Source organism: Rhinopithecus bieti, unplaced genomic scaffold, assembly GCF_001698545.2.
Source record: "Rhinopithecus bieti isolate Rb0 unplaced genomic scaffold, ASM169854v2 scaffold_27407, whole genome shotgun sequence".
NCBI classification, from domain to species: domain Eukaryota; kingdom Metazoa; phylum Chordata; class Mammalia; order Primates; family Cercopithecidae; genus Rhinopithecus; species Rhinopithecus bieti.
Window position 1 is genome coordinate 371,839 of NW_016812112.1, and position 10,219 is coordinate 382,057.

The 10,219-nt window shown below is 36.6% G+C and overlaps 1 pseudogene; it reads right to left on the minus strand.

Annotated features, from left to right (window-relative positions):
* Window positions 1-8,750: 8,750 nt before the first annotated feature.
* On the minus strand, window positions 8,751-9,598 carry LOC108544458 (60S ribosomal protein L6 pseudogene; annotated as a pseudogene).
* Window positions 9,599-10,219: the final 621 nt, after the last annotated feature.

The following is a 10,219-nucleotide window of genomic DNA, read 5'->3' on the forward strand; positions in this document are numbered from 1 at the left end:
CAGAGGAATCACTTGAACCCGGGAGGTGAAGATTGCAGTGAGCCAAGATAGCACCACTTCACTCCAGCCTGGGCGACAAAAGTGAAGCTCCATCTCAAAAAATAAAATAAAATAATATGGAAGGAAGCCAACAATGGAGCCAGAAGAGTAGACTGAGAATTACATTGAGAAAAAATTTTCAGTCAAGAGAGAGAGAAACAAACAAAAAAACTGGTTTCTAAGTACAGACTTCATACCTTATGATTTTTTAGTGTCAGTTATTCCATTCTGATCTGTGCAATAATTGTCACCTTATTGTCCCTCAGCTTTAAATTCACCCTGTTGTACCTGCACTGCAATAATGGATTGATCTCCAAGCATTTCTCTGTTGTGGTGAACACATGTTAAGTACTGTCAGTAGAGGACGCAGGAGAGATATTGAGAGAGGATGAAGGATTCTTCTAATTCTGTAAACCTGCCAAAGTCTCACCTCATTTGCCTGCCTAGAAAGGCATGACCTTTCTAAGACCCTCTTTCCATGACCCTCTACCCGAAGATCACATGTTCCAATTCTTATGCAAAAGCCCCATCCTCAATCCCTCTGTATACTTTCACTTATGAACTGTGGCTCTCTGCCACCTCATTTCCTGCTTCCCCAGTGACTGTGGACCAGCTCTGATCCAAGTGTCCTAGGAAACTTCTGTGGAGGTTGCAACTATACCTTCTCCAACAAGGCCTGAACCCCACCTTGGAATGCCCACTTCAACCTTGTCCTTCACTGCATCCTTTCCCTGAGCCCTAGGCTAACCAGCAGAGTTCTCTTTACATCCTTAGTTACTTCCCTGCCATATTTAATAATTCTTTACATTAAAAAGTTCCTGTTCAAATAACTGTGATTTCTTTTTCCTGATTGAATTTTATGGATATATCCTCTTTATAATAAATTCCATTTCTCTTGGACTAATTTGAATGAATGTCTGTTTCTTGTGATCACAAGAGCTGGCTACAAATAGGCAGGACACAACAACTGAGTTTCCTCTGTTTGAGATTCTTGCTCTTGTCCTTTGACTCTCACAGAATTTTATGAAACTGACCTCAGTGCCTACAACTGACTGCACATGACAAAATGCAGAACACTTAGATTTGATGAACACAAGGCTTGACATATTTGTCAATAGTACCAGGAATAGTTTTGCATACTATAATATTTAACAGTCACAGGAGAAGGGCAAACCAATATAATTAAGGTTAAAGATATGTGGAGTAATTGAATAAGAGAGGCTTAATGTGTCCCTATTTCTATTTTAATTTGTTCAGTCTCATGAATCAATGAGCTAAAGCAAAGATATGTAAAAAGAGTAAATATCCAAACAGGATTTTCTTGAGTTTCCTTAAATGAATTGTTAGCTATGCAGGTTAATTTATTCTTTGAGAAAGCATGTAATTTTGCTGATATAGCCATATGCTCTGGGGCTGTAAGTCAACACATGGACACAGGGAGGGGAACATCACACACTAGAGCCTGTTGGGGGGTGAGGGGCTAGGGGAGGGATAGCATTCAGAGAAATATCTAATATAGACGACGGGTTGATGGGTGCAGCAAACCATCATGGCACATATATACCTAGGTAACAAACCTGCACATTCTGCTCATGTATCCTAGAACTTAAAGTATAATAATAATAATAAAAAAAATGACTCCACCTCAGGGCAGAAAGGAGTACAATAGGACTGATATGGTTTGGCTGTGTCCCCATCCAAATCTCATCTTGAATTGTAGTTTCCACAATTCCCACATGTTGTGAGAGACACCCAGTGGGAGGTAATTGAATTATGGGGGTGTTTATCTTCATGCTGTTCTAGTGATAGTGAGTGAGTTCTCACAAGATCTGATGCTTTATTTTTTTACGCTTTAATTTCTAGGGCACATGTGCACAATGTGCAGGTTTGTTACATATGTATGCATGTGCCATGTTGGTGTGCTGCACCCATTAACTCGTCATTTACATTAGGTATATCTCCTAATGCTATCCCTCCCCCATCGCCCCACCTCACGACAGGCTGAAGCTGGAAACCATCATTCTGAGCAAACTATCTCAAGGATCTGATGGTTTTGTAAGGGGCTTTACCCCCTTTTGCTTGGCACTTCTTCCTGCCTCCATGTGAAAAAAGACGTATTTGCTTCTCCTTCTGCCATGATTGTAAGTTTCCTGAGGCCTTCCTAGCCTATATATATATATATTTTCATTAAAAAAAAAAAAAGAAAAATTCCCAAAATATCTTCACTGGTTATTCAATGATTGGTTTCTCTAGGATGAGTGCCCAAAAAATTTCTGCAGAATTAGATTCGTAGATATTAGTCCACTGTGGCATGGAAAACTTTACAAAATAGAGAGTAGAAGTGAAGCTTTTCTCCATGTGAATGTGCTTAATCATTAATTACATAGCTAATAGGCTAAAAATTTGCTGTACAATTGTTTTTGGTAAACACTGATACAAAAGTATAGAATAGAATTAGGAAAAGATTTAAAGGATACAACATGGTAATTTATGGGATTTTTTAATACAATAAGTATTTTAAAATGACATAGTATATACCAACAAGAGAGAATTAAAAGTAGTCTGGCAATCAATAATTATGCGATAATACTGGAAAAAGCAAAGTACAATGGCTTCCAGTATAGCTGACTCTTTAATTACAGCTAAAAGATCATATAGAATTTGAAAAACTGAAGAGCATCTCTGCTTAGAAAAGCTGATTAAACATTATAGTGTGTAATCAATATCATATTTGCAGAACATCAAAAATTAGTACCTAAATATTAACTTCCTCAAAGAATATTATGGCTAGATGATACCATATTAGAAAGTGACATTGAAAGGAGACATTAAAAAATGTCTGTCTGAATAATTTACTTTTTTATAGTTGTAAAGTATAAAATTAGATTAAAATAGCAAATCAAATGTTTGGGAAAAGCTTTTAAAATGCTTTATAATACATTTTTGAAATAGCACTCAACTGAAATCTATGTTTCTACTACCTGGAGTTGAAAATAATAAAGGTTGCCAGGTGCAGTGGCTCATGCCTGTAATCCCAGCACTTTGGGAGGCCAAGGTAGGCGGATCATCTGAAGTCAGGAGTTCAAGACCAGCCTGGCCAACATGGTAAAAATCCATCTCTACTAAACATACAAAAGCTAGCTGGGCGTGGTGGCGGGCACCTGTAATCCCAGCTACTCGGGAGGCTGAAGCAGGAAAATCTCTTGAAAATCGCTTGAACCTGGGAGGTGGAGGTTGCAGTGAGCCGAGATCGCACCATTGCACTCTAGTCTGGGCGACAAGAGTGAAACTCCGTCTCAAAAAAATAAAAAAGAAAAAGAAAAAGAAAATAATAAAGGCATGAGTGTTTTTGGTGAGGAGAAGTGAACAACCAATTTCGATACCACAGGAATGCTTTCTTGTATAGAGCAATGAATTGTATAGAGTAATGAATTTCCTTGTATAGAGTAATGAATTTCTAAAGCAAATATCTGTATTCTAAAGAACATGTTTTTATGCAATATTTTGTTGGTATTCTCCCTAACTTAAATATTTTATTTACGAGTAGAATTATCTACTTAGAGTATAAGTCAGAAGTGTTCAGATATTTTAAAAGAGTTTAATACAATTGAAATAAAATGATTATAACACCTCAAAATTAAGTATTATAGATTGTTAGTTAAAATATTTAAGTGTGAAAAAGGAAAGATTCCAGGAGAAAATATTTAATAACTAACTCTGGCCCTACATAAAAGGAATTCATGAAAAGAACACAATGAAAATATATACAGAAAAGTAAAGTTCTCATGTCTTTTTAAAAAGATAATTGAATGTCTGGTAAACATAGTTCAAGAGCTGACAGGTGACATTTGATAAAAAGATTTCATCTCTTCCTTGGAAATGCTGAGCCAAAATTTGAAGTATTTTATAGGTGAGTCCACATGTTGTCTATTCCTACTCTTTTTTAAAAGCTTTAAAATCCTGTTATTTCCGTAGGATTATGGAATGATAAGACCTGAGGTGAAATTGGACAATTTTCTTAGCTCTCTGTGCCTCAGTTTCCATCTGTAACAGAAAAAAAAAATACTTAACCTCATAGAGTTGCATGAGGATTACATAAGTACATGTAAAGTATTTAGAATAATACTGAACCCATAATAACCACTCAATAATATTATAACATAATCTGGTTATTTAGTGTCTTTTCAACAGTATTTGTTTTTATATATACATGTCAATTATCATTGAAGAACGTAATTGTTAATTTTATATATAAGCCTACTTGATGCTTCCAGAATAGTCTTGTTTAAATTCTTTTTTTTTTTTTTTTAATTCTACTTCATTGCTCAAGAACTTATAATGATTCCCCAGTGCCTAAGCCATCAGAGGTAAGTTACATCTGGATTTTAAAACTCTCTATAATTGAAACCAATCTTACTTATTTAAGTTCCTTTCCTGTTTATCCAGCGTGAGAGCCCATTTGTTTCACTTTAGATTTCCCGCTCTTTCCTAACGTGCCATGCCTTTGTTCATCTATCCTGCTGGACTAAAACAGTGTTTCTCCTTTCCAGTCTTTCAGAGACAATTCCAAAATATTTCATCAAGCTATTTTTGTGCTGGAGTTGCCATCCTCTTCATTCTATTTTTTTTTTCTTTTCTTTTCTTTTCTTTCTTTTTTTTTTTTTGAGATAGAATCTCTTTCTCTATCCCCCAGGCTGGAGTGCCATGGTGTGATCTCCGCTCACTGCAACCTCCACCTCCGGATTCAAGCATTTCTCCTGCTTCAGCCTCCTGAGTAGCTGGGATTACAGGCATGCACCAGCACACCAGGCTAATTTTTGTATTTTTAGTAGACACTGAGTTTCACCATGTTGGCCAGGATGGTCTCGAACTCCTGACCTCGTGATCTACCCGCCTCAGCCTCCCAAAGTGTTGGGATTACAGGCGTGAGCCACCGCACCCAGCCCCTCTTCATTTTTTAATCAGAAATATTTATTAAGTACCAAATCATTGCAAGACTCAGGTAGGTATAGCAGAGAGTCAGTGGGCATGGCCCCGACCTTGTTGGCATTACAGACTTTGAGATGAACAATGAAATAAGCAACTGGGCCGTAATTGATCAGCCTAGATTATTCTTCCCCAAACTCTTCACAAAGCCAGTTCCTTCTCATCATTTGGATCTCAGCTCCAACATCACCTTCTACAAGATGCTTTTTTTGGCCATCCTCTCTAAAAGCTACCCACAGTTAGTATTTATCATAATACCTGTTGATTAGTCTTTATAGCATTTTACTATTATCTGAAAGTATCTTTCCAGAGATGGATTTACTAGTGATGTGGAGAGTTGCATTTTCCTCCACCCTGCAACATCCTCTGACAATAGTGATGTGGTTACTTGGCACTGATACATTCCCAGCCACATGGTGGGACCTGATTGGCACAAACTCATCAGAATAATTTCTCCACCCTTGCAAATTAAATGGTTCAGTAAAAGGCAGTAACCTAGGGCTAAGTCTTTCCATGCAAGAGATGCCCCTAACCACAATTGTACAAATCAGAGTCACTCTAGAGAGTATGGTATTGCTTATGAAATCTGGAATTGCTGCAGCCATTTTGCTTCTCCAAGGGCAATTAGTTTCAGGTAGAAGCTGAAATGCTAACAGGATAGAGCCAGGGGACTCCCAGAAAACAGAATCCCAACTTTGATCAAGCCTATTTTGAAGCCCACATTCCTATGGAAGTTCTGTCATAAGAGACAATAAACTCCTTGATTTTTAATCCATTGTTCAATGAAAAATTTTATTAAGACTATTATGGATTCATATGTGTTTATAAGAGAGATGATAACATTTACTAAGCCACTTACAATATCAAATTCAAGATATTGGAACTAATATAATCTACCTGTCTCACACAGATTTATCTGTTTTTGCTTATACTCATTGGTAGGTGTATGTGTGTGTATTCAGTCTGTACAATTTTATCACATAGTGATTTCATGTATCCACCACAGCCAAGAGAAAGAACACTTCCATCACCACTAGGATCCCTTCTATTGCTCTTTTATGATCACATCCACCTCCCTCCCCACAAAACTTTTCCATTTCTATTGCTTGCTGACCACTAATCTCTCTTCCATGTTTAACAAACTATGGCACATCCAAACTATGGAATACTTCTTAGCAACAAAAAGGAAGGAACTATTGCTACATACCAATTTGGATACATCTCCAGGGAATTACTGAATTTAAAACATTTATATAACATTTTATTTATTTATTTTTATAATTTTTACTTTGTACCATTTATATAACCTTTTTAAAAAAATTTTTTTGAGACAGAGTCTCTCTCTATTGCCCGGGCTGCAGTGCAGTGCCGAGATCTCGGCTCACTGCAAGCTCTGCCTCCCGGGTTCACGCCATTCTCCTGCCTCAGCCTCCCAAGTAGCTGGGACTACAGGTGCCCGCCACCGCGCCCAGCTAATTTTTTGTATTTTTAGTAGAGATGGGGTTTCACCGTGTTAGCCGGGATGGTCTTGATTTCCTGACCTCGTGATCCTCCCGCCTCAGCCTCCCAAAGTGCTGGCATTACAGGTGTGACCCACTGCGCACGGCCTATAGAACCTTTTAAGATGACAAATTTTACAAATAGAAAAAAGATTAGTGACATTACATTGTGGCTTGAGTTTATATTTTCCTAATGACTAATGATATTGAACTTGTTTTTGTATGCTTATTACTGAAGAATTTTTCTGTCTTCATGAATGATGTATCTCTTTGTATTTTGCCCATTTTCTAATTGGATTATTTGTTTCTTTAACTGTTACATTTTGGGAGCAATTTATCTAGTCTAGATACTAGTCTTTTGACAGATACATGTTTTGAAAATATTTTCTTTCAGGCTTTGATTTATTTTTTCATCCTCTTAATAGTATTTTGCAGAGCAAAAGTTTTTAATTTTAATGAGGTTGAATTTACACATTTTTTTGTTTATGTATTGGGCTTTTGGTGTCAAGTCTAATAATAATTCATTGCCTACTCCTGGACTGTAAAAATCTTTGTGTGTGTGTGTGTGTGTGTGTGTGTGTGTGTGTAATTATAATTATGGTTATAGAGTAAGCCTTAATGTTGAGTAGACTGACTCCTCTTACATTATTATCTTTTCTTCTGTTTTTATTTCTTTCCTTCTTTGTCAAAATTGCGTAAGCTATTATAGGTCCTGTGGTATTACATTAAGTCTATAAACCAATTTGAAGAAAATTCCAATCCAATTCATGCAACATATGCTTCTCCATTTACTTAGATATTCATTCATTTCTTTTGTCAATATCTTCAAATTTATAGTATGTAGGCCGGAAGTGGTGGTTCACGCCTGTAATCCCAGCACTTTGGGGGTAGGCAGATCATGAGGTCAGGAGATCAAGATCATCCTGGCCAACACAGTGAAACCCTGCTCTACCTTAAATACAAAAATTAGCTGGGCGTGGTGGTGCGTGCCTGTAGTCCCAGTTACTCGGGAGGCTAAAGCAGGAGAATCCTTGAACCAGGGAATTGAAGGTTGCAGTGAGCTGAGATCACACCACTGCACTCCAGCCTGGCAACAGAGCAAGACTCCCTCTAAAAAAAAAAAAAAAAAAAAAAATATATATATAGTAGATAATATTATATATATCAGTATATATATATATATAGTGTGTGAATTCTGTATATATTTGGTTAAGTATAGACCTAAGTATTTCATTTTCTTTGGAGTGATATAAATGATATTGTGTTTTTAATATCTGTTTCAGAATGCTCATTATTAGTGTATAATGTACATGATTCATTTTTGTGACTCGACCTTTTATTGTACAACATTGTTGAACTTTAGGAGCAGTTTCTTACTTTATAAGCTGTATCCCTTTTATTTATTTATCTTGCACTATCACAGTAATTAAAGCTTCCAGTAATATGTTCAATCAAAGTAATGAGAGTGGATATTCTTGTCATCTTCCTGATCTTAAAGAGAAAGTGTATAGTCTTCAATCATTAAGTAAAATGTTGACTGTAGGTTTTTTACAGTTGCTCTTCAGCAAACTGTGGTACTTCTTCTCTATCCCTCATTTGCTGAAAGTCCCTTTATTTATAAATCATGAATCAATGTTGGATTTTGTTATATTTGTGGGCCACTTAAAATGGTCATATGATTTTTTTCTAGTCTATTGATATGATTGTGATATGGTTTGATTGTGTCCCCACCCAATTATCATCTTAAATTGTAGTTCTCATAATCCCCACATGTCGTGGGAGGGAACCAGTGGGAGGTAATTGAATCATGGGGACAGTTACCCCCATGCTGTTCTTGTGATAGTGAGTTCTCACGAGATATGACGGTTTTATAAGAGGCATTCCTCTCTCTCCTGCTGCCATGTGAAGAAGAAAGATGTGTTTGCTTCCCCTTCTGCTATGATTGTAAGTTTCCTGAGGCCTCCTCAACCCTGCAGAACTGTGAGTCAATTAAACCTTTTTCATTTATAAATTACCCAGTCTCAGGTATTTCTTCATTCAGTGGATTACACTGAATGATATTCAAGTGTTTAATCAGTCTTACATACTTGGAATTAATGTCATTTGGTAATGCAGGAAAGTTCTTTTTATGAATATTGTTAGATTGGGTTTACTAATATTTTTGTTGATGGTATTTCATGTAAATTCTTTTTTGTTATCAATTATGTAATTTGGTTATTAAGAAATTTAGAACACCAACTTGTGAGGATAAATTCCATTTGTCAGTGCAAACACAGATGCAGGTGGTCCTGGAGCTGAGGAATAGCTTTGATTTTGGGGAAAATTTGTGAGTCCACAGTTTTCTGATCAATCTTGTGCTGCTGTGTAGTCTCGTATTTTTCTGTGTTGAAGATCTCACCTTCCTGGTGTCTGGGTGTCTGGGTTTCCACAGCCACTTGTTCTTGAAGTAAGTGTTAGTAAGATGTTTTGGGATTTTTATGTTACTGATATTAATTTTGTTTGAGATGGCAATGACAAATTTCTGGTGTGTTCTTTGTAGAGGAATTCAATTGAAGACCAGAGGTCCAGTCACAAATAACAAGCCACTAGCCACCTGCTTCAGGGAGACCACCCTCTTGCCTCTGTGGCACTCAGTAGGAATGATGAGAATGGTCCTGGGGGTGACTCTGGCTCACAGTTTTCTCAAGTGCTGACTGAAGGGTTTTTGGCTGTGGCTCAATGGCTTTCGAGGCACATCTTCAATAGAATAATGTCTAGGGCTTTTGTGAAGTTTAACTACCCGGGTACCACTCTACTTGTCACCACACACCTTCTCCTTCATTTTTTCTTTTTTTTTCAACTTTGGATTTAGTGGCTAAGTACTACCTCTTGTACATGGCCCTTCTGCAATACATAGCTGATTGGGAATATCTGCCACTTCCTCAGACAAGGACAGGATTTCAGCTGCAATAAGGCTTCCCTTTCTTGGGCTTTTTAGCTTTGAGTTCATCCTTTTTCACTCTGTCACCATCAGCCTTCTTGGCTTTGAGTTGCTTCTCTTTAGTATCTGGCTTATCAGCCTTTTCATCTGCCATCTTGCAAGATGGGAAAGATTCATGTAAATTCTTGAGAGATATTGGCCTGTAATTTTTTTTTGGTACCATCTTTGGCTTTGGTAAAATAAATTAGAAAGTGTCCCTTCTTCTAAGTCTGAAATAAGTAGTATAAAATTTGCAAAAGTGGTGTTAATTCTTCTTTAAATGTTTGGTTGAATTCACCAGTGAAACCAGCTGGAGCTAGAGATTTGTTTTTTGTGTCCTTTTAAAATATGAATCTAATTTCTTTAACAGCTATAGGAATATTTAGAACATTTATTTCACCTTGGGTCAGTTTAGGTAGTTTGCAGCTTTTGAGGAATTTCTTACATTTAAGTTGTCAAATTTATGTATGTAAAATTGTCTGTTATACTTTCTCATTATTCTTTTAATGGCAATAGAATCTGTGATGATATGCCCTGTTTAATTCCTGATATTGATGATTTGTGTTTATTTTATTCTTCTCAGTCTTGTAGATGTTTGTCAATTTTATTATTTTTTTTTTTGAAGAAACAGCTTTTGTTTAATTGATTGTCCCTATTGTTCTCTTTTAAATTTTATTGACTTCTGTCCTTTATGATTTTCTTCCTTCTACCTTTTTAATGGATGTTTTGGTGGTTT